The 25,668-nt window shown below is 47.1% G+C and overlaps 1 protein-coding gene and 1 long non-coding RNA gene across 2 annotated transcripts in view; one reads left to right on the top strand and one right to left on the bottom strand.

Annotated features, from left to right (window-relative positions):
• Positions 1–17,408, bottom strand: part of LOC138566671 (sushi domain-containing protein 6-like) — an 81,309-nt gene extending 63,901 nt beyond the window's left edge. The window contains exon 1 of the mRNA XM_069644237.1: positions 17,259–17,408. The gene's annotated coding sequence lies outside the window, so the exon portion shown is untranslated. The remainder of the gene's footprint in view (positions 1–17,258) is intronic.
• A 35-nt stretch (positions 17,409–17,443) lies between these two features.
• Positions 17,444–25,668, top strand: part of LOC138566672 (uncharacterized) — a 56,395-nt gene continuing 48,170 nt past the window's right edge. Inside the window, exon 1 of the long non-coding RNA XR_011301987.1 lies at positions 17,444–17,582. This is a non-coding gene — a long non-coding RNA (uncharacterized lncRNA). The remainder of the gene's footprint in view (positions 17,583–25,668) is intronic.

Below are 25,668 nucleotides of genomic sequence, written 5' to 3'. Positions count from 1 at the left end.
TGTCGTGAATGCCTGGGACCTCCGTGGGCTGTGATAGGTCCACATATGGTATGAGTGTTTTGTGAGCAGATCTCCTATTGGGTCCCCTCCGTTTTGGCGCGAAGGGAACCGTGGATAAGAGGGGGCTGGAAACACCAATACCATGTCGATCTCCTGAGTTCTCACGAAAGAAGGAATACAGGAGCCAAGTATCCTGCAACTACGAGGCTGAACCGAGGAATCACTGGTGACCTGCTGAAGGACTGCTCCTCTGCACTGCTGTCGCTTTGTGAAAAACTTTCTACCTCCGATCCAACGAGAAGGCCTGTACTGGTACTTCGACCCCTTGGAATAGTGGGAACAACTATTCTCGGCATCTTCACCATCTCCTGCACGTAAGCCTTCGGAAGTGTCTCTGGGCCATCCAGCAGACTGACCAGCCTACCCAGGAGTCTTGCTTTGTAACCGCTGTCAGGTTGTGTTGTATTACGAGTCCTTGTCATTCTCACACGATTCGTTCACTTGGCATTCCCAGGTCTGAAGTGAGTAGTGTACCTTTGGCTGAAATACACACGGCCGCTCCGTTGCCCTGCTGTGGTAACATACTGTGCAGGTTCACTGCGTTTGGGACATCCTCAACTCCTTCTGCTGCCGCGGAATCTACACGACGCCGAGACGTCCCCTGCTCGTATCTGAACCTGCCAGCACTGACACTGACGCGGAGAAGCCTGGGTCTGCCTGCATCGGGGACCGGTGAGTAGCATCGCTAGGAACTAGTCGCCCTCCTGCAGTAGCCCATAGCTTTTCCTCGCTCTGTCTAACAGCACCCCTTTCCGTACTCGCGCTCTGCTTCTGCCCACAGTGAGTCGCGGAGCTCTGTTCATCTTAAATTGTTCACCGAACTGAACTGCCAGATTCCCTCGAAGAGACTCCCCTTTGCCCGTTGGCACCAGCGTGTGCATGTACTTTTGAGGACAAGGCTCCACTCTTCGTAGGGATCGGACTTCTTTTAGTTAGGTGCCTCTGAAGGCGGACTGGGTCTAATTATTATTCGCACTGCCTGTTTTCCTCCCCATCTAGGTGGTCTACACATTTCGTGTGTCTAACTCGTTAGTGTATATATATATATATATATATATATATATATATATATATATATATATATATATATATATATATATATATTGGACTTGATTGGTATGTGTTGGTTTACTTGAGTTTTATTGCGATTTCTCGCTACGGTCAATGTTACAAAGGCCTTGTAATAAATGCGTCTATATTTTTAATATAACACCTGCTTGGAGTAATTTGTAAGTGTCCTTGCTTTGTGTGCTCATTGCGGGCTTTCAGTCACCCTCACCCCTCTTGAGACCTAGTCTTGACCGCCGCGATCGCTACCCCGATTGGTCTGGCTTGTCCAGAGGTTACCCTGTTCCAAGAAAATAGGCTGGCCTTCTGAACCTCTGCCCCTCCAGGACAGAGTTCAGAAATCCATCTTAACACCCTCCCCATCTCCCTCCAGCACCATTTGAAACGTTGTCAGGCCTAGTACAATAGTCGCTTGTTTTTTTCCTCCCCTCCCTTTCTGCACCCCTCTCCCTCACCTTTTGTTTTTCTCCGGCTCTACCAGAAATGCAGTCAGGCCTAGTACGGTAGTCGCCTGTCTGTTTCCATTTCCTTCCCACCCCCCCCTCCCTTCCTTATCTATGTTTTAGCTCTTGCACCATCTGAAAATGTTGTCAGGCCAAGTACGATAGTTAATTTCACATCCTTACTGTTCATGGCCTGTAAGAATGTCATTGTATTTTCCCTTGTTCGCTCCCTTGTCTTGAAACGCTTTGAAACACATTGTGTATAGGCGCTATATAAATAAACTATCATATCATGTCAAACTATCATATCATATCCCGGGAGGATAGATCAGCGGCAACGTGCGCGCCTTGGAAGCAAGACGACACGCAGCAACACAGGTTCGATGCCCGGGTCCGCGCTTAGAAACCTCTGGGTGTTTAAGCGCGTTATAACTACGCAACTAAGACCAAAAAGAAAATATTACGCAACTAAATAAACAAAACAATTCCTGTAACAGCGCCTCGATACCCGCAGGCTGTGTGAGCGCTTTAAAAATGTAAAATTAACCCAGGTATCTCCGTGTTTGCATGCTCGGCAAAGGGTTGTCCCTGACTCTCCAATTAAAGGTTTTTGACCTCTTCCATTCTGTCCATTGGTTATTTTCCACTGCATAAAGACCCAATTTCAGACCTATGGGAGTAAGATCGAATAATATTATATCGTCTGCAAAGGCGATCCAGTCGAGCGTTACCGTGCCCAGTTTTACAGGATTAGTTGTACCCGTCTCCCAGATTTTATTCATGTCTGCCATGTAAAGGTTGAATAAAGTTGGCACGGCAGCGCATCCCTGTCGACCAACAAAGGTGGATATCGAATCCGTCAGGGCACCCTCTCCATTCAACTTTACCCTCAATGTCGTATTAGTGTGGAGCAGTGGCAAGAGCTGGATCAAATGTACCCGGATGTTAAGCAAGGAGTTAAATCCACAACCTCCCTATACTCAGTGTCGAATGCATTCGACGTTTCCTACCCCACTTCTTTTTACTGCTGCTAATAAACGGGACATGGTGAAGGCATTTAATGACGTCCCCATTCCTGAGCAAAAGCCTACTTGACAGGGAGACAACAGGTGCAATGAGGCCATGCTCTTAGTTCCCTCATCAGTAAGGTCGCAACAATCTTGCTTGGCGAGTCCAAAATAGCAATTGGCCTATAATTGTTTGGGTCAGCTTTAATCGCCTTGTTTGTAAATAGGAATAATGAGAGTGTCTCCACATCACTGGAACCCTGCGTGTAGCAGATACCAGGTTGAATAGCTCCCTCAGTGGCCGAAGCCAGGCATCCATGTTGCTTTTAATTCGTACTGGAGGAATGTTATCTGGGACTGGCACAGAGTGGACGTTTCTCTGCCAATAGCCCAAGCAATGCCCTCTTCATCCCAGGTGTAAATGGTGGTATCGCCTCTTTGTCCAATAACTGCAGGAGGTTTAACTTCATCTTTAGGTAGTGAATATATATCCTGCAGGTAACTAACCCAAACTTGCAACGTTATGGTGAATATCATAGCATCCTCCAACCCTTTCGTTTTTCCTCCCATAAGTGACCAGAATTTGGAGCCATCACCATCAATGAACTAACATATGATTCCCTTCTGGTGGATTTCAAGGTATCTTTCACATGTAGCCACAATCTGATTCTTTGCATTTTGTATTCAACCACCCCCTTATGTTAAATGACAAAGCCTTGTGTGCCTTCCTCTTGATCAACTGTGCCTCTCTCACCCTTGGGTCAAAGGCATTCTGATGGAATTTCCCCCCACTGCCCTCCACCCCCATCTTATTGGCCCCAGTTTGATAGGCTTTTCATTACACAACTGCAAGGTCTGATTGTAGTTTTCTGCATTCAGGTTTTCCCCCCAGTCTACCCATCTGCAGTATCACAGATCCCACTCCTTCAGTCCTACATGCCTTGGCATACCATTTCACCGTTAACAACCCCCCCGCCCCCGGATAGGTGTAATAAATGCAGCACTGTGACCCGTTGCATAGTCGTTTGGAGGCCCGTATGAAGAAATATCAGGGCATGGTCACTACCAAGGGAGTCCCCCTTAACCAAGGGTTTGCATAGGCTGACCATAGGGGAGGAAACAATTGTGATCAGTCCAGGATCTTTTCAGGCCCCTACAACACGTGTGGAAATCCTTTATAACAACCTGCACCTCTTCGGGAATGCATACCTCCATATCACAACCAGTGAGAAACTGTTCCCAACAAAATGCTGCATTTAGATCTACAGCCAAGACAACATGGTGGTTTTGTGCTTTCCCCAGCCATGACAAACAGGGTATCCAATTCAAGGTGGAAATCCACCAGTGTTGTGTTTGCACGATCCCAGTACACATTCTCATTTATCCACTGCCGATTGCATTTAAAGTAATCAGAAGATATTCATGTTGAGGATGAGCTTATTTGCAAGTATGTGCCATCATTTGTATTGCAATGCTCCCTGCAGCTGTTCTAACCAGTCTAGCACATGGGCAAGCTGGGCATTTGCCAAGAGAGACAGTTGTAGAGAAGCCAATTTGTAAGGTCTACCACATCACAGTGATGGATACCAGTGGCCACCATCCGCTTCTCCAACTCCCTATCCCAGCCCTCTTTGCTTTGGGCCCGTCCCCTGCGAGTATCCGATTGGTTAACAAGGCCTAGATTAAAGAGGCAATGATGGACTACATATAGGAGAGATAGCTAGCTCTGCGCATGACCCATCAAGTGAAGCGACAGCACTGGAAATTTCGGACCTGCAGAGAGCTCATAGCTGGAGCATGCATCATCCTGGCTGATGTAAAAGCCACCATCAATAGTGTCTTTGTGGAGAATGCACTTGTGTCTATGGATGCGATGGTCTCAAAGTGGGCTGACTGCAGTGCACAATTGCATTAGATACTAGAAGACCCCCATGATGACACCAGAGCCACAGATGGAGAGCGGGAAAGCAGTTAAGATGGTTTCACTCAGAGGCACCTTAAACCCCCCACCAAAAGTCGCTGAATTCTGTAATGCCTGACCATTGACTCCTTGGAGTAGATCCAGACACAATTAAAACTGGTCCTCATTTTGGTCCTCATTTGTCGTTACACCATGGTAGTTGGACAAGTCAGTGATCGTAGAGCTTGTGCAGTACTCCATGTGTCGAATGATCCACAGTGATTAGTGCAAGACAGCAGTGCAAAGGTCTCCTGGACCGAATCAGCATCATTCAAGTCCATGCATTATGAGGTCTAGCCCCTTGATTTCCTTGACGCAAGCTGGCTGGGGAGGAGGGGGTGTCAGAGTTTCACCAGTTACCTCTAGACATTCCCTGTATACTATCGGAAGAATCAGGGATTCTATCGCTATTCTCAATATTGGTGGCATTACCTTATGGTACCACCAGTATGGCAATTTTCCATTGACAGTCCCACCATCTTTGGGGTCGGGGGTCAGGGAAAGAAAGAAGCCATTGTGTCCACTGCAGCTGGAGGCCTTCAGTTCCCCAGGGTAGGTGATCCGGTATTATTTTATAACGTGCCTAATACCCATGGAGGTTTCCAAGCGAGAGACCGGGATTCGAACCTGTATTGCTATGCGTTTATCTTGCTTCCAGGACAAACGCATTTCCGCTGAGCTATCCTCCTGGCCCATCATCAACTTCAGTAGCGTACTATCCTTGACAGCAAATAAGTGTAGAAATGGGTACCTAAACTCCCTACAAATAGCCTTTTATGGATTTGAATGACAGGAATGCCCCACAAAAGGTGATCTACTCTGTAATGGCACATGCCCCATATTTGGCTCACTGAGCCGCTCAAGATGTGTTCTCCCTCAGATATACCAGGGGGTCACCTGCTTTGGACTAGTGACACATGCAGACTGTTATGTGTTGAGACTTTGCCCAAGGGGTCACCATTATTCCTGGAAGAGGTCACAAGAATTCCACATGGTAGCCTTTTCTCACAATTTTATTTACCCATTTATTTATTATAGGGTTCTCCCAGACATGGAAAAACTATCAGGAAAGCTCGGGTAGAGCGTCTCCTTCCGTATAGTCAAAAGTGATTACATTTTATGTCATAGCTCCTACTTCCTTGTGTAGGTTGTTCTGCTCAGGTTTGCTTCCTTCCGTGCGAAATGCATTTTGAAAATCTTTTAAAGACAATACATTTGGTGGAGGTCGGAGATGGAAGTTTTGGCATGTGCCTGTGACTGGGTGAGTTTTTTATTTTTAATATATTTTATGGACTGAACGTCTTTGTTACAGCCTGGTTCCTGTTCCTTCTTCTAAAGCCCTGGATGCAAGACCAATTATGCTCAACAGAAGCGAAACCACTTTGAGGTTGTTGGGTACCTTACTATCGTGACAGTGAAGGCTACAATTGTGAGAAAAAGGGGTACTGAAAGTTTGCCTGGTTCCTTAAATGGGTCTTGAATGCCTTAGCAGAGTCGGAGCCTATCCATGAGGGTCTTTGGATGAAGGTTTTGAGAGACCCCGGTTGTTCCCGATTCTGCCATAATCAGCAGGCAAATGTTCTTGATTTATAAATGTGCAGTTTGGATGAACGATTTGATCATTCTCCGGGTGAGTTGGACCTTCCAGCCTCTGTACTTTCTGCTAAATCTTGCATGATTTTCTAGATCAAGGAGCTGATGGGCTCCAGGGATACCATTGTAAGCAGCAGAGCACCTCCTGCATGGCTTCCTATGGCAAGAAGCATCTAGTGTAAGGAAGCTAAAGATCAAGGAGACTTATCCCTGCAGAGTCTGCTTGTGGGGGTGCTTAGACTAAGTGAATATATTCCAAACAACTTGCCTCATCGTTGGACCACCCCTAATGACCGGTTAGAGAGGGAGGGGAGTCAGCTCTGCCCTGGGAATCAAACATGCATGAGCAGTGGGGTTCTCTGCTGCTATGTTGGTTTATTTATTTGGTAATGCGCACAAAACCCTTAGGTTGCCAGGTGCAGCAGTACACAAGACGTTTTATAGCTTAGTTACAGTGCGTAGCACAAGTGAGTAGAACAGGTACATAAATACAGAGCATAGCCTTGGTGAGTCAAGGAAACACTGACATGTATATCTATATATACACAACATCATATATCTGTAGTACATGCATATATAACATTATAAATAACCATGCGTGCACAATTGCCTAAAGTACAGTGTGATTCAGTGGATGCAAAGGTCAGGTAAGTGGTAGGAGTGGTGTAAATCAGGTTAGGTGTTGTTAGTGTGCAACCATTTGGGTGCCCGATGTCTAAATTTAGGGTAGGGTTGTTCTAGTCCAAGGTCAAGTGGTAACTTATTCCAGCATTGCGCTACTTTAAAGTGGAAGTTGGTTCCGCCTGCTGTCGATCGTTTGAACCTAGGAATCTCCAGCATGAATGTGTTAGCAGATCGCGTAGGGCGAGTAGCTGTTCTAGTGATTTTTTCCACTAAATAAAGAGGTGCTAGTTTGTTCAGGTATTTGGAGGTGAGAGAAGCTGTTTTGAGGAGGATTCTGTCTGTTATTTTCAGCCAGTTAACCGCTTTCCTGAATTTGGTGATGTGCTCTCTATAGGGGATATCCAAAGCTGCTCTCAGGGCGTTATTCTGCAGTCTTTGAATGTTATCTGTGATATATTTGTTAGCTCCCGAGTACAGGGCATTGCAATAGTCTAATCTCGACATGATAAGAGCATTGGCTAATGTGATACAGCTAGCACTAGAGAGGTACGGTCTAGCTGCTCGGATTAGTTTGCAAGTGTAAATTGTAGAGGAGGCAAGGGAGTTGACTTGCTTTTTAAGTGCGAGAGAGGAGGCCAAGTAGAATCCTAACGTTTTAACCACAGACATCAACTTAATAGGGTTATCAATGTTGAAAGATGCGTAGTTTGGGCTGAGTTTTTGGATGTTGGCTTCAGAACCTAGGATTAGTATCTCCGTTTTATCATCATTCAGGCAGAGGCCATGGGATGCCATCCATGCCTGAATGAGGGTGTAGATCTTGTTCACCGAGGCTGAGTCTGCCTCGAAGTTGCCGAAAGAAGTATGAAGATCTGGGTATCATCTGCATAGTTAGTATAGGTGACACCCAGTCTGTCCAACTTGTGAAACAGAGGCTTAGTGAAGATGTTGTACATGGTAGGGGAGACAGAGGATCCCTGTGGGACACCGCAGGTTATTTTGATGGGGTCAGCAGAGGCTGAAGTGGAGAAGACCATCATAGTGTGGTTAGCTAAAAAGGATTGGACCCAAGCTATAGCATCTCCGGTGAAGTTGGCGGCAGATCTGAGGTGGTTGCATAAAACTGCATGATCCACCAAGTCGGAGGCTGCTGACAAATCCAGTAGGAGTAGCAGAGCTGTGTTTCTGTTATCCTGTTCTTCATTTGTGTCTTGAGGTCTAGCAAAGCTGTTTCCATACCATGGAGGGGGCGGAAACCAGATTGCCACGAGCCAAGTAGGTAGTTGGCTTCCAGATAGAGCTGCCTACATACAAATCCAGGACTGTCTAGGATTTTAAGTAAAAATGGCACGGTGATGATCGGTTTGTAGTTGGTGGGGATGGTGGGGTCCAATGTTTGTTTTTTGAGTAAGGGGAGGACCCAGGATTCTTTGAGATTGGCAGGTACCGTGTTTGATTTAAAGGAGGAATGTATAAGCTTGGAGATAAAGGGGGCTAGGTCCCTAGCTGCATCCTTTATTGTTTGCGTTGGGCAAGTGTCTCCCTTACAGTTTGAAGGGAGAGTATTTGTTCGGTGTCAATTATGGAGATAGTCTTGAATCTAAAGGGTGTGGTTGTCCTAGTCTCCAGGGGTTGAGTTCTTTGTTGATCAGAAGGTGGCAGTGTGGCCTCTTGATTCGGAATTTTGCATTGGAGAAAGTTTTGTTAGATAGAGCATTTGTATGTTGGTACACCATACTTTGTCCTTAGGGGCATTGTCTACCGGTTGGATTGGGGGGGGTTCCAATTCGCGGAAGATGGAGAATAATTCTTTGGTATTAGAGTTGGCTTACGCACGCCTGTCATTAAAAATGTTCTTTTTGGTTATTTCTTTTTTGTACAGTTTGGCAAATTCAGTTAGATTGTTTATTGTTTTCAGAAGGGGAGTGACGCCAAATAGATTGGAGCTTTCTTTTTTGTAGTCTTAAACATTTGAGTTGGGGAGTAAACCAGGCATTCAGTTGCGCTTCTTGCAGAGCTTTGTGCAGTTTGACAGGAGCGATCATGTCCAGTGCCTTGGTCATAGCATTATTGAAGGTATTTACTAGAGTGTCAGGGTTGTTGCTTTCCAGTCCAGTCCAGCTATGTGCAACAAGGCAAAAGTTATTGGCATATGGATTGGCAGAGCTCATGTCCGTACCCCACTCCTCTTCATCTCCTTATGCTTGCAGAGCACGGGTTCATAGCACATAAGGACATCATCCAGACCTGCTGCGATAATAAGCACATGGTCCAGTCGCAGTATCGTCTTTCGTTGTTCAACCTGCAGCCAACAGTAGCATTAGCCCCATGAGTCAAACTCTAAATATGCCCTTGTCCTGCATAGAGCGTCGACAAATGTGGACCTGGGGAGCACCTTATGCTGAATTGAACCAAAGCCTGGAGGAATTATGAAATGTACTATGTGTGCACTTTAACATTAAGACTTTTTGTTACAGAATGCCAGTACACAATCTTCTCGAACAAATTAAAAATCCAAAAAAGCAAAGAATACCGACATCAGCTTTTTCTTGGAAGGACCAGAAGAAAACAAATACAAGGTTGTAATTATACAACATAAAACTCGTTACACCCAAAAGCCATCATTCCAAACAGGTGCGTTGCCAACAAGGAGATAATGCGGTGGGGCTAACACAGCTAATTATATTATGGACCTCCTTGGAGACAATCAGAATGCAGTCAATAACTACTGGTAGCGACTTCCTTCCAAACATTATGACTTCAGAAGCAGGAAAACGACTAAAAGCATTCCTTTGTATTCAAGAAATGGCAATGGCATTTCAAAGTAAGAATACATTCAAGAAAAAGAAAAACTCCCTGCAGGCGAGGATATTTTCATCACTGCACCTTGAATGTGACACTCAACGTCCTTTTTAACAGACCAAAACCAAAGCTACAACATGAAGAAATGATTTCTCCTTCGTATGAAGGAACTGTATACTTTTACATTTCATATTACAGCTCAACTAAGTTCACAATTAAAATTCTTACATTATAAAGACCATCGTGTTGTCTAAAGAATACAAAACAACGTTTATTCTGCTAACATGGTTTGTCCATCATTCACCATTAGCGTTTTTCACTTCAACATCCAAACATCTACCCCAATCTTGCTATACCCGCTATGTGCGAGTAGCATTATAGCCCTCAGCATGGGTCATTGTGATTAGGACTAATCTATTCCTATAGAACAAGGGAGGTCTGTTTATCGTAGGATAATGGCCCGCCACAAAGTTATGGTCAGAGGCTGTAAATTAGTGGAAGGGTCATTGACCCCAGCAATAACGACCCCCCCCCCCCCCCCTCCACGCCGCTCTGCCAAGAATGCTATTGCCATATAGTAGTAGTGGCAATAAAAGTTTAGGTAAGTAACACAAATACTTTAATACTTGGCAAAGTTTAATCAGCAACCATTAAATGTGGCTTTATTTTGCAATGTTGAAATTATGCATTTTATTTGGAAACTTGGTTAAACTGAAACCGGTTTACTGCGAGCATGAATTCGGGGGTCATGTAAAAGTAAGCAGTTCCTCTAGAAGAAAAGAGAAAGCATTTTCCACTGCTTTAGCTTTTTCTTTCGTGTGTTAAAGAGGATGTTGTAGCCAATAATAACAAATAAAAAAAAAGGTTCTCTATGAGAGGAAGTGCCTTGTTGAAAGAAATCTTGCCTGGAAAATTGCATTGTTTCACCGTCTGCTTTTGAAGACAGACGGTTCAGAATGCAGTCAATACCGGTTATTGACTGCACTCTAAAAATGTCGATTGGCTGAGAGCAGGCCAATAACGATCTCCATGTACTAGTGATCTTTCCTTCTGTGTATTTGGCCATCATAAACAGACAGGTTGCCTGCAATTCATACACATTTCACGTTTTCCAGCAATGGGGCACTATGGAAGATCGAATGCAGATGGGTCCTTTAACCCCAATTCATAAACAAGGGAAAGGAACGCTTTACTATGTCGGTAAATGACGTTGTGAGTACCGTACGTGACACTGCAATCGACTGCGGTTCCAGGCAGACAGGAAGCGACCCGCCTACTTTAGAGTTTGACTCAAGCTGGGCAAGTTTCACATCGCATCCTGTACTGGGCCGCGAGCCCACAGAGCCGGAGCTGGAGCTGTTGCTGCTGGGATGACCCCAGCCTGGGGAACACCACTCGGCGGAGGAGGTTTGATGACTCAGTGCCTGCTGACCACAGCAGAGGGGAGGGGGCACGCCTTGGCATCCGATCAAGCAAGCTGGCCGCGGTGGCTAGCTTTCAACTTCTCGGGAATATCATCCCAAAGGGGGAAAAAAAAAAAAAAAGGAGGCGGGCGGGTCAGACAGAGCAAACTTGAGATGTGGGGCCGGCCGTTAAGAAGTGCCTGCGCCTCCTCCCAACCCCATCGCCTCCAGCTGGTAAAAGCTGCCTCCATGTGTTAACATAAACGCACTGAGGTTTTCATGAGCAGAAGGAAGAGAGAACCCGGTGTATACATGCTTTGTTGTATAATATTCCAAAACGCCTTTGCATTATATTTGTTCTAGGAGATGTGTAGTCTGCAAAGTTTTGATATGTACAGGTCCTCAGCTTGGTCTGGATTCTGATGATTGTGTGTGGATGCAGATTAGCGCCTGTGTATGGCCCTCCAGACAGAAACAAAGGGCAGCCAGCAGGGACATTTGGAATGTACCCAACAGCACATTTAGCATTTGGCTTAATACTTAATCAGTCAAGTATTCGACAAAAGCCGAATAGTGGTTTTAATAAATCATGTTCTAATCATGAAAAATACACTCGGTTGAAAGCCCCGTTTTAAAACGTGTTAGCACGCTTCGTGCATTGTAATAACCACCTCCTCATTATTAATCACACACACTATACAGAAAAGAACAGACTGAAGTAGGGTTCCAATGTAAGGAAGGATGTTGCAAAATCCAACCATTGCTGCTCAAAGTGCTAGGGTGCAAGGAACATGGTTACAGCAATTTATAAAATGGCATTGCAAATCCCGCACATTGCGATTTCTCCTAAGTTAGCTTGGCAAACCTTCCTTTCACCTCACACAGAAATGTATGAATTATTTAGGTCCACTCATGCAGGACACACGCCGAGGGTACATGCGAGGAGAGTGGCCTGAATCCCCCTTCTTTTTAAAGAGGGGACTCCTTCCGCCATACACCAACCACAGGAGAGGACTATCGCAGCGAGGCCGACAGGTTTGGAGCAGGGGTAATCACATGGAGGACAGTCTGACATGGGACTGAGTCTGCCCAACTGTACTCGCTCGAAGAAGGCACGGTCCTGCTTGGCAGTCAGTCATTCCCACCAACTCTAAATCCACGCACCCAACCTCCTTCCCACCACAATGCAGGATGCAGGCCAGTATGGCTGTATATGTCTCTCACTTTCATTTTCCATCCCACAACGCCAGTGCGCCATTACTCCCGGTCCACTTCCTGTTGGGGCAGACAGGCCTATAATGTTAGCTGAGAGATTTCCCAATAAGCACATTTTCCCAGGAGGGGCCATTATGGGTCATGACGTTTCAGCCGCTTCCTTCGCTGCCAGAAACGTACCTGGCTCATCCCCAGCCCTATTGTTTGCAAACATTCTGCCCGCCGGTCAATTTTACCAACAGAGCATAGCCCTCTGACTAGGTCTCACACAGAGTCCTCTCACCTATTTCTCTATAGAAGAAGCACTTTATATCTCTAGCGGTTCAACACCCAAAGCAAGTACCCTTGAGGTGTCCTGTGGCAAAAAGATTTTTCTCAAGGTTGCCCATGTATTGAAAATAACTGTCTTTGGTTCCTACAGGTAGCCAGTATTATGGCAAACGCATACAGTTGCAACATTTACAATTGCCACAAACTGCCTATTAAGATGGGCAAGCAGTGGTCGAAGTGAGCGGGAACGGTCGAGAGCGGCGTTCCACTACTTTTAATTTTTACTGTTAAGAGCTCCACTACTTTTTGTAACCATTTTCACCATTCCGGAACTGTTCTTTATGAAGTTAATGCACACCTTTACCACCCGATAGCAATTACAGCTACACTGAAATCTGTTTTAACTCAATTGGCAGTCAATCAGCACTGCAACCCTTGAAAAATGTGTTGCACTTTGCTCCCTTACCGTCTTCTCTATCCCCCGCCACAGTCACAGTTCCAGTACTTTTTTTGGTACACTTCTACCACTGTGGGCAAGTTATTGTTTGTGGCAGAGCGACATAATCCCCCTTTCCACAAGGCCATGCTGCATCCAGTCCTTCTACGAGACTAGTCACTGGCTGACAACTCTAAGGTTAGGGTAGAACACTTCAGGGACTAGAGAGTTACACGTAGACTCTTCAAAAAAAAGACACACCCCATTCTATGTTAGGAGCTACTGATAGGCAAGTCTACAGAGGAATCAGGAAAGTAAACGTTCGATTATCAGACCCCTTCTAAAGCAGGCCCATTCACTGCTACCCTGTCCCTCTCACAGATGGGGACTAAAGCTGTGACATCTACGCGCTTTTTAAAAGCTCCCACTTGCATACATGGGCACACGGTAGTAGAGGATAAACCAGGGCACATTGAAGAAAGGTAGGGGACAGGACAGACACTGGCAGTAATGGGCCATGGGTTGATGATGCAGATAAACACCATAATATTGGAGGGGGAAGAGGAGGAGCTTGAGGGGAAAGGTCCACAGCTATAGTCTGCAGGACACTAACAAAAATAGGACCAAAGAACACCCTGGTGACTGCATGAAGCATCAGGGGACAGAGTGACAAAGGGGAGAAGCAATGGGAGTCAGCCAACGACCAGGCAGCACAAAAGATGCTGACACGAGTGGGGGGGGGGGTGCTTGAGACTTAAGGATTTCTGCCCTGCAGGAATACACGGATGAGTAGTAACTCAACTGTCTACTCGGGAATGCACATCTACTAAACCTGAAGTGATCACTGCCATATAGGTGAAACAGACAGCCCGACAGGGAAAACCCCTTCGCCTCTTGGTGACGTAGGCAGGCAATATTTTCAGGAGGGGTGTGAACGGATACAAATGCAACACAAAACAGCAATAGCACCAAAGGACTGTCCAATTGAGGTAGTATACAAATAGGGACTTCACTTAAAAAAAAAAAATTTAAAAATCAATGCACACAACTAAAAACACGCAAGACCCTCCCCAATAACAAAGAATGGAGACTGGGCACTCCGGGTATATAAGCAGGGGCGTAGAGGCAAAACAAGCAGCAACATTGATGTATATGCCCCCAAAAAGGCAAAGAGGGCGAGCTTAAAAGTGACTATGGTCCCTTAAAGTGGACCAGGGGGAAAGGGCCTCTTCAAACATATTTTGGTTCTTGCTATGGGGCTACACATCATTGAGCCAGGTTTCTAGATTTTCCTGCGGCAGCGATTTATCATTATATTGGTGAGTTGGTTGGCCGGCTCCAACAAGCAGTGCGGTACAAGCTGCAAAAGTATGTGGCAGAAAAAAGCTTGTGACAGGCAGGCGAACATGGATCGGTTTAGAGGATTGTGGAGGGATCCAGTGCTGTTCCTCGACTTCTAGGTGGCTGGCAGATCCAGTCCAGGGGCAAGGAGAGGACTTCCTTCTGCCCTTCACAACCAGAAAGGTTTGTAGAGGACATGTTTGGGGGTTCGGGCACCTGCAATGGCAGGGTCCTGGGTACCAGTGCCTCATTTGCAGTAGGCCTCACCCACACAGAAGTCACATCACAAATGTGCCCTTGGGATGGTAGGAAGCAGACCTTGCATCGGTCTTGGAGCCTTCCATCTTCACCTCTATTGCAGAGGACTTTGGAATGGACTGTATTCCCAGAGAATTTCACTGAAGCCGCCTCCTGCGAGCCCAGAGATCAATCAAGTGAGAGGACTCCCCCTTGCTTATAAAGGCAACCATGTCACAGTGAATTGGTCCAAAGTAAGCCTGCCGAAAGCTGTCCAATCCAGGCAGTGGTAATAAACCCCTTTTTGTCCTCTGACATCATACACAGAGTGCTTGCCTGCAGGAAACTGAGGTGGAGGGGGACAGAAAGTTGGAGAGACCTCAAACAGAAACCAAGATGGTGGAACCCCCAAATCAACCTACCTCCCTCCTCTGGCTACTCTAACTCTGACCCATGTGTGCTGACTTCAAATGGGCTCCAATGGTCAGCACCCTTGTGTGTGAGTTCTATTTGTTGTATTAGTGTTGCCTTTGAAGTATTGATTCCCAACGGACCTGCTGGGGAGGGTCCCTGTGCGCTGAGAGAAAGTGTTACTCTTCTTCCAGGAGGATCAAAAGCTAGCTTCCTGCCGATTGTCTCGCACTTTTTTTGCGTAGATACCCAGGCCATACAGTTACACATCCCTGTCAAAGCTGAGCACTGCTCACCAAAGTGATACCATCACTGTGGCTGTATAGTTTTGCGACGCAAGCAGCCACTAGGCCAAAAAACTGACATGGCTTATATGTGTAGTTTCATGTGCCACTAGCCTGACTATGATTTACAAATATCATTTAAATCAGGAGGAGTAGATGATAAAAAAAGCCACCTCTGCCTGTGGGAAATCTGTTTCAGCAGCTGTCAGGAATGCACATGTGACATTTGAACCTGCCCAGTTGTCACTGCAGGGCTGATGCTAGGGGCAGCAAGAGACTGTCTCAGCAAAAGAACATGAGTGCACTAAAATGCTAGCATTGAGGATGATGAAAGGGAGGATCTGATTGGCAGCCCTCCCCGTCATAAAAAGAATTACATGCATGATTGTATTAAAACAATTATATAAAAAGCTTAGGGTTCCATACAGCAGTGCCTTGACTCAGGTCCTGCGCCAGGGCCTTTGAACCCTTTCAAATGAAAGGGGTCCGGGGGGAGCAACTGTCCCCATGTTGCCAGTCAGCAGTCTTGGAACACAGAAATATATTCCTTTTTCCATTTTCTTTCTGGGGCTTAAAATGTGTGCTTTGCTCCGCTCTCATTACAAGCGGTGTTTCTTGGAACCTTTCCTGGCATCACTTCCCACAGGATCCACAGAAGTGTTATCACCTCATTGTCTTCTAACACTGGGTCCTCCGCGCCAGCCACTTTCTGACAAAGAAGCTTTAAAGCTCTTCAGTGGGAATTTAGTGGTTAAGAACCTAACTGGCTGGCTCGTGATAATCTGAGCCATTACCCTTATCTTTGTCGCCATTGTAACGTTTGCACCTTAGGGGTGCCTCAGACTGTTTTTTGCACCTTGACAAGAAAAAAAGTAGGAGACAAACTGTTGGGCGATGGAGAGACCAGAGTGCAATAAATAAGGGTAGACCATGAAGTGAGGGGTGGAGGACCAGGGACACTGCAAGTTTGGGATGAAAATGGACAAGCAAAGAAGACCAAGAGCACTGACTTTGATGGACATCGGTGCACAGGTTGGGGGGGGGGTGGGGAGGAGTGCTGCCAGCAATACACATTTTTTAGGGTGTCAGGGGGGGAAAGACACTGGGCAGGGGGAGTCAAAGAATAATAGGGAGCATGCAACTCTGTAACGGGGTTACCATATTACATGGGATACCGAAGGCAGGCACCTGGGAATACCTTTAAGGCTTGTAGTGAATCGAGTGACGTAGAGGGCACAGTAAAATGCAAGATAATTACGGAGGATCTAGGCTGGCATTCCATTCTGATGTTGCGGCAGTGTCATGCCCCGCACCCAACATCCCTTCGTTTGTGGAATTTACCCTCGCATGTGGTTTGACACAGATTAACGCTTTCGCCATGTGCAAACCGTGGCTCCACTCTTTTAGGGACCAGGAACAGACACACGCCGTAACCGCTAAAACGTAAATGACAAGGTGATACAGATGGCAAATAAGAGGAAGATGTTTTTCTATCGTAGATCCTTGGGGGGGGGGGGGGGGAGTATGTGTATGTTGATATCAGATAGCAAGCCTCCTAGCCTGGTTCCCCAGTGTTGGACTGCCGTCAATCAACCGCGTACGTGATTATAAGGGATTTGGAGAGCGGAGGGGGGGGGAGCGGGGGACCTCCACGCTGCATAAAAAGCCTAGAGGCAGCTGCGGAGTGGAGATCCATCCAACAGAGAATCAACGGGGGCGGGGTTTCTCTTGGAGTGGCAGGGGACACCGAAAATACTGGGACCATGCCTATAATAAACTTGGAGCTGTAAGGGGATGGAAGAAGACGAATACTTGGTTATCAATCCACTAAAAATATTCAAGAGGTAAATAATACAAGCAGTTACAAATGTGTGAATACATAAAAAAAAGGTTCTGGCGCAAATAAAAGTGCAAGTTAATCTCAAACTCTGGCCTCTAGCCTTCTCCCGACACCGAAATATATGGTTCCCCGTGCTGTGCTCTGACGTCATACCCCCATTCGGTCATTAGCCCTGCCCTTCTGACATCAAATATAATCTTGACAGCTCCTTCTGCACCCGTACCCTTCCTCCCCTTTGGTGAAGTTATCTTTTCTTTGTCTTACCTCCTCGTTGCCGGCTTCCGATCTGAATCTCTACACTCGGGAAGTATAGGGAACTTTAAAAAATAGCGCAAGGCCCCGCCCACAGCGCGTCACTCTCTGGAAACTCCCGAGCACATTGGTCACATCAGACACCAGGCAGGGTCGAAGGCGATAGAAAAAAAAGCAGACTCGATGACTTCATCGTCTGGATCTCACTGCGCATGCGCCAACCCCAGTTGTTCCCTTACAGTTTGGGTTGAGGCTGAAGTGAGTTTAGCAATAAAAAGAGGACTATTTAATTTGGCTGCTTGCTGGCGAGAGACTTCAGAGAACGTCATGTAACAAGTGAGTCATTTTATATTGGTTGTATTTTTCTGGTCGATGCATTATTGACCTCCATTCACGTTCTCATTTGAATATATTATTGTGTAAAAATATATGATTGTTTATTTTTTTTGTCCAATATTATCATACATGGGGGTGGGGGGGGGTCACACCTAGACAGAATTGTGAAGAAAAGCATGTGCCACATTCACATAGAATTGTAAAGTTAGTCATGCATCATATCTAGATAAAAATGTGGAGATTGGTGCTCCTCATATCTAGACAGAATTGTGAAGATGATCACATGTCACATTTAGATAGAATTGTGAAGTTAATCATGCATCACACCTAGAGAGAATTGTGAAGATAATCATGTGTCACATTTAGATAGAATTGTGAAGTTAGTCATGCTTCAAACAGGGACGTCCTTTTACCAAAATGCCAGGGGTAGCGGAAGTGACATCACACAACCCTTTCCGACAGGACGTGATGTCATTTGACCCAACCCCGGAAGTAACATAACAGGAAGCGCAGCAACACAACCTTTTGCCCGTTAACAAAACAGGAAGGGGCATCACATAGGATTGTTCCTAAGTACACAATGAAAAATATGGTTACAATATCACTATAACGTGATATACATTTCATACAAGAATGGATCTCCAGGGGAGACCACTAAAGGGCGCGGGACAAGATGGCTGCTTGACTTCACAGCTTCCGCTCCCTCCGGCACAGAGGAGGCGAGATCGAGCTACATCGCCAGCACAGACACCTCAAATTTCCCCAAAAGAAAGCGAACAGAAGAGCGGAATTAGCACAGCCCTCCGTGACGGTGCGCCCAAAGATAAAATAAGGCTGCAGACCAGCGAAGCAGTGCGCTGAGCACAGAAACAACAGGAGAGGCATGCCGATTGGAGATACCAGAGACCCCAGAGTCTATAAGCGGGGCCTCCCGGGACCGAGTGCAGGTCCAGCGCTGGCGGTGGAACCATACACAGGCACACCCCCTGAGGAGTAAAAGACCTCCGGCGCAACGTGAGAATCACCTCTCAGGGAAGCAGGGAGAAAGGAGCGGCCAGTGCGGAGTGCCCAGCAGTGCGGAGGAGTGCCCCACCCGGAGACGAGGAAACAGGTGTGTCCACCAGGCCCCCACCCCCTGGTGGTCGGGTACTGAAAACGGGGTGTAGCTGAGCCCCTATAGGGCACACAGAACAGGAGAGTGCCCTAGGGGGGAGCTGGGACCACGTGGGGACTCCCCAGACGGCCCATAGTAAGAGACTGGGTGAAGGCATTAATGGGGTCGGGAGGGCTCTGAGCACCCATATTGGGCGCGGGACGCTAGAAAAGGGCAAGCCAAATACCAAAACGTCGGAAGGGTAAAGAAGTGCTCCAAGAGAGGGGACCCAGGTGCCATTACAGCCCGGACAGTAAGCAGGGATTAGTAAAAGTGCATCTGAATGCACGAACAGCACTGATAGTACCCAACAACACAGGAGACACGGCAACAGTCTGGGGAGGCCCACCTTAGCACCAGAGCCCCGGAAACACCCACCTAGAGGATGGCGAGACAGAGAGACTGCCAGGGCTTGAGACCCTATACACTAAAGTAAAGGCACAAAAAAGGGGCCATAACCAGTGAAGCATTGCCCCTCAGCAACACCTCGCACGCAGAGAACGCTGGTAAAGGGACAAGAATACACCCCCTGCAAGAGGATAGGAGTGTGAAGGGGGAAGACTGGGCCTCAGAAACCGCAGAGAAGCCTCACCCTCGTCAGAAAGAAGACCTGGCATACTTAGTAAGAGCCCCAACCCAGGTGTACTGGGGCCATATTAACAGTGTGTACTGGTGGTATACCGGGCAAGGTGAGCCGCACATAGGCCCAGGGACAAGAGGGCTATCCTCCCCAAAGTGGCATTAGAGGCTATGGCAAAGAAAATAAGCGACACTGGAAAGGAAATGCCGGCTGTTATTGATACATCCAGGTTCTCCGCCAAAGAAGATATCGTACACATACTTGCAGAAATCAAAGCCCTTAGAGGGGATATAAAGTCCTCGCTCACGGACCTGACGGGAGAGTGACCATGATCGAAAATAAAGTCGAGAACATGGAACACAACCAACTGAATGTAGATATAGTCAAGATGAAACTGGGCGCGAGAATGTTGGAGATAGAACTACGCGAAGAAGAGATGAGGCTTAAAATGGATGATTTGGAGAACAGGGAAAGACGCAACAACATTCGGATACTGGGCCTAAAAAAACAGGGAAGAGACCCCGAGGCAGGTTGAGGAAAGTCCAGGTGCTAGTGAACTAGCTCTTCGAAGCGGAAGGGGGCAACGGTGTACGGATCGAAAGGGCGCACAGAGGCGCCATGCCTTATGGAAACGGTCAGATATACCGATAGGTCTGAAATCTTGAACAGAGCCAAACAGCTAAGAGAAATTGCATTTGAAGGCTCCAAAGTAGCAATATACAAGACCTCTAGAATTTCACCCTAACCACACTCAGAGCCTGCATACCCCTCACGACATGGCTACGTGACAAGGGAATCAGATACAGGTGGGGTTACCCATTCTCCTTAGAGTTTGAAGTGGAAAGGGTGGAATACTGCCTAATCTCAGCAGAAGAAGCTGAGCAGGCCCTCCGCCACCTAACGGCGGACATAGGAGCGGAACCAGAGAACTCATGAGACCCATCCACAAGTGGCGAGGGGTCGAGATTCGAGCTAGGCCCGCAAAGGAGAAAGAAAGGGTGAACCGGGAAGAAGTACATGAGACTCAACAGGCCCTCGCCCCACAAGCAGACCACCTCACAGGACAACGGACCTGAGCAAGAACCAAGGGAATGGGACATGTGATAATAGGAAAGAACTCAAAAGTGTCTAGGCGAACACTCGCAGAATAATTAATAGACTGCCAGAGGGAGGCAGAATACTCTGCTCCAAGGTGGCCCTCCGAGGGGTGGAGGGCGTCTCCATGATCATGAACAAAATTGAACAGTTGTTTTCAGTAGAAAAGTTGTGGTGGGGGGTTGTATAAAAGTTATGGCTACTCGGACAGAGACAGAGCAAAAGAAGGACACTACTCCTATATCAACGATCAAGGCAGGAGAATGGAGCCATGTGAACAGTTGATGATGTACACTAGTGATGGTAGAAGAGGTCTGCTGGTGGGAATACTGAATGTGAAAGGACTCAACTCCCCGACCAAAAGATCTCTAGTGGCCAGAGAATTCCGCAAAGCACATTTGGACATACTTTTAATGCAGGAGACACGTCTGATCCATGGAGAGGAACGAACGCTATGAGGAGCAGGGATTGGCCAGGTTCATTGGGCATTGGGAACGGTCAAAAGGGGGGGAGGATTGGGCATAGTGATCCACAATGTGACCTAAGGGACTGCACGGCCACCTGCCTTCTGGAAGGGTGATTATTGATACTTAAGGGGATTCTGGATGGGGCTAGAGTACTCCTGGCGGCATTATATGCTCCAAACCAAGGACAGGTACAGTTTATAACGAAAGCGCTCGACGCAATACAGGAGCAGGAGGCAGACCTATACATAATAGGGGTGGGGAGACTTCAACTCCTGGGCAGATGAGATTGGGGACAGAAAGTCCATGGAAACCACACTACGGAGGGAAGCAGGCGAAAAACCCGGACACCTGGGACGCACGTTGGCGGCCTGAGGCCTCATTGATGTATGGCGGGAACAACACCCGGGGGAGGAGGGATACACCTTTTACTCAGTCCCACACCACACGTACACTAGAATAGACTACCTACTTGTTAACAGAGACCAGGGGGCGAGAATGGCCCATAGTGAAATTAGGCCGGTGGGCTGGACTAATCATGATATGGTCCTAATGTCCTTAGACGTCACCGGGCTTTACAGGTCAGACAGTAACTATCTTTCAACAAAACCCTCTGGAAAGACCCCCTCTTAGCGAAACAATTGGGAGAGGATATCACTGAATACTTTGAATTGAATGATAACGGGTACGTTGAAAGTGGGGTACTCTGGGACGCAGGTAAGGCAACCTGGAGGAGGCTGCTTATTAGAGAAGGGGCGAGATGCAAAAGGGAAAGGAATCTCAGAGAAGATAAATTGAGGAGGGAGATAGTGGAAGTGGAGGGGAGAATGCATGCGATGGAGGGAAATGTAGAGGAAGCAAGGGAACTGATACACTCCAAAAGAGTGGAATTGAAAGCACTAGGAATGGGAGAAACCGTATGGAAGCTGAGATACCTCAAGCAGAAGTATTATGAGAAAGGGGACAAAGCAGATGCGCTGTTGGCAGCCAGGCTCCGAGCGAAGAGGGCAGAGAGGTGGGTGCTGGGAGGGACGCAACGGATACGCCCAAAGAGATAGCAGAGGGATTCACAAAGTATTACGAGGCCCTCTACACATCCGAGGCGCAAGGAAGGGAGACAGCAATAAGAGAATATTTCGATAAGATAGAATTAAACTCGCTAACCAATGCAGAGACGGAACACCTAGAGAGTCCCATAACAATAGAGGAAGTACAGAAAGCGATATCCCGCCTCCCCAACGGCAAAGACCCGGGGGAAGATGGATATACTATAGGATTCTACAAGAAATTCTCCACATCCTAGAAATGGGAATGGCCCTGGACATCTTTAGTAAGGCGTTGATATCGGTGATCCCTAAGGAGGGAAGAGACCCCATGCAATGCGTGTCCCACTGCCCCATCTCATTATCGAATGTAGATGAGAAGATATTCACACGTATACTAGCTTCGCGCTTTGAGGAAAAAATGCCACGGATAATACACCCAGACCAGATGGGGTTTATAGCGGGGAGACAGGGCCCGATGCGGTGAGAAAGACCCTAGATCTCCTGGAACATGTGGGAGGATGCCAGGGTGGCTACGCGCTGTTAAGCCTAGATGCGGAAAATGCATTTGACCAAGTGGATGGGGGGTTTTTGTTCGCAGTATTAAAGAAAATCTGAGTGGGAGGGAAAATGTGCAGCGCTATCCAGGCCATCTATGCTGGGCCTAAAGCTAGGGTGGAGGTGAATGGGACAACGTCCAGGGAATTTGGGTTGAGTAAGGGCACAAGACAGGGCTGCCCCCTGTCCCCACTCCTCTTCGCCCTGGTAATGGAACCCCTGGCTGAGGAGATTCAGAAAGATGTGCTGCGGAGGGGAATAAGGATAGGAGATGTCTCCTATAAACTAAGTATGTACGCAGATGATATAATGGTATACCTCCCGGAAGTGACGGAGTCCGTGCTAAGAGTGCTTCGGGTGGTAGAAAAATATGGGAACCTATCAGGCTTTAAGATAAACGTAAGCAAGTCAATCCTTCTCCCAATAGGTGAGGTAACGGAAGAGAGGAGATGTGGAGGGTTGGGGATACAGATAGAGGAAGGTAGCATCAAGTAGCTCAGGGTCAGGATTCCAGGAAATCTGGACCGGGTATATGAAGAAAACATCCCCCCCTGCTGCATCGACTCTTTGGGGATTTGGACAACTGGGCAAAGTTAACAATCTTGTGGTTGGGACGCCTAAATGTGCTGAAAATGGTCCTACTCCCTAGGCTGCTCTATCATTATCAGGCACTCCCGATAGAACTTCTGGGAATACACTTTGGTGAATAGAAAAAGAGAATAAGGTTCCTGTGGGAGGGGAAATCACACAGGGTGTCCTATAGACTTCTGGTACAACCCATTGAGAAGGGGGGGGTGGGACTACCTGACATGCGCACCTACTACAGGGCAGCTCAGTTTAGGGCTTTGGTCCCCCACTTGAGGGGCGATAAACAAAAACAGTGGATGGACATTGAAAACCACTTGTTCCGCCCGGTGATGCTTGGGGAATGCCTGTGAGCACCATAAGAAGCAGCCCCGAGTAAAGTTAGCAGACACAGGGTTTTGGGCCCACTCTGGTCCCTGTGGAGAGTCAAGAGCGAGATGGTGGGGGTGACGACTTGGCCCGCGCCCCTAAGCCACATCTGGGCACCCTCCATTTGAGATCGGATCCCCGGGCACGAGAGGTTGCAAGAGTGGCGTGGAAAGGGTGGTGCAGGTTCTGCGAAAAGGCAGGTTTATACAGCTGAACGAACTCGAGGATAAGTTGGGAGGGGGGAACATCTCAGTATTAAAGTATTTGAAACTCGAGGGGGTGCTGATGTCCAAGGACTGGAAGGAGAGCCTGCAAAGGCAACTGACACGTACAGAGAGGGTGTTGGACACGGGGAGAGGGACGAGAGGGCTCATTCCTAGAGTATATTACGCCCTTTTGGAAGCACAGGGAGGAGATATACAGGTGTACAGGAGGAAATGGGAGAGGGACATGGAGATGGAACTGGAGGATAACCAATGGCAAAGATTATGCGAGAACGACCACCGTACTTCAGTGGCCTGCCAATATAAACTTCACAGGCTAAAACTTTTATATCAGTGGCAATGGGACCCAGCGAGACTAGCTCTTATGTAGCCAAGGGCTGACCCCCACAGTTGGAGGAACTTCGGACAGAGGGAGGACTATTGGCACATGTGGTGGGCCTGTAGTAGGGTGCAGAGGTACTGGAAGGAAGTTCTGGACTGGATAAGAGACATAGACGGGGTGGATAGAAGGTCTGATCCACTCCTGGTGCTATTCGGGATAGAGGTAATAGAAGGGGATTGGGTCAAACTTGCGCATATGCCGCACTTTTTGCTACTGGCGGCCAGGGCATGCATTGCAGGAGGTCGGAAAGGGCAGGAACTCCTTAATGAACAGCAATGGGCGGCCAAGGTCCCTGGAAATATATAGAATGAAACAACTAACCAGACAGTTGCATGGCCAAACACCCTCAAGGGAAATTGAACATGCTCCCTTCCTGGAACAATACGACCCAGAGAGACCCCAATAAGGGGACCGCCAAAAACCTTGAGAAAGCCAAATGGAGCAATGGTGCGGGAGGGAAATGGTATTCACGAGACGAAGAGGCAGGAAGTAACACAACGGAAAGGAGAGAAGAGATGAGGCGCAAAGTAAACATGGGTGGGCCCCACAGCAGACCCCGGAACAGGAAGCAGAAAGATGTCAGAAAGAGATGATAGTGGACTCCAAACAAATGAAAGGAGGAGGTGAAACAGAGGCCCCGACGGATGCGGGCCCCAAGGAATTGAATGATAGTCTCCGCCGAAGAGCCAGTTTGTCGAAGGGGGGGGGGCTGGGAGTTAAGAATCAGGGGGGCTGTTAGGGTGATTTGTCTTTGTTTAAGATAATATAAAAATGTCCTCATGGTGCGAAATACAAGTAGCAAATGTGTAACTACAGATTAATGTATGTTAACCATGTGGATTTACCAATGAAACTAATTTGAAAAAAAAGAATGGATCTCCATATGTATCATCAATATCCGTGTGTATAGGCCCATATTAACACATTACTGTGAACGCAAGCAGACGTCCAAGGCCAAATGATAATGATGTGTTATTTTAAAGCACTTATGCTTCAGTGCTTTATATAGAACACATATATATACAGTATCACACAACCTGGGTTGGTACTCATTTATCGACCTTAGAAGGATGAAATGCTGAGTTGAGGTGTTTAAGAACAGATTACATCAGGGACTCACCCCCTGAAGTGTGCCTGAAATAAACCTTTAATGAGTCTAGCAATTATTGTATAGAATTCCAGAAAGACAAATTCATTGTTATTCCTATTCTTTCTTATTTAGGGTCACTGCTGAAAGTGTTACACTAGTGCAACCCCATGTTTTTATTTTGTTTTTATGTGTCCTGAACAAGAAAGCCAGCCACTCCAGAAACAAAGAGCACTGGCGACAGCCAGCCCAGGAGCTGACATCTAAAATCATTTATTTTTATTTTTTAAAAACATCTTTTTTTAGGGGTAGCAAGGGAGATTACAGGGGCGGCAAGGGAGACTTCAGAGTTCGCATTTGCGACCCCTCGTAACCCCTAAATGACGTCCCTGGCTTCACACCTAGATAGCATTCAGATTTTTAACACATTCGTTCCAGAAAGTCATATTTCTATTAAAAACAGAGAGGCGAAGGATTATGCTTTCCCATGGGGGTCATTACGACCCAGGCGGTAACCATGGTGCTAGTAGCGCCATGGTTTCCGCC

The sequence above is a fragment of the Ambystoma mexicanum genome, chromosome 2p (assembly GCF_040938575.1).
Source record: "Ambystoma mexicanum isolate Mex_15411 chromosome 2p, UKY_AmexF1_1, whole genome shotgun sequence".
NCBI lineage: Eukaryota > Metazoa > Chordata > Amphibia > Caudata > Ambystomatidae > Ambystoma > Ambystoma mexicanum.
The sequence above is the reverse complement of the archived record's forward strand: the minus strand, read 5'-3'. Positions and strand labels throughout refer to the sequence as shown.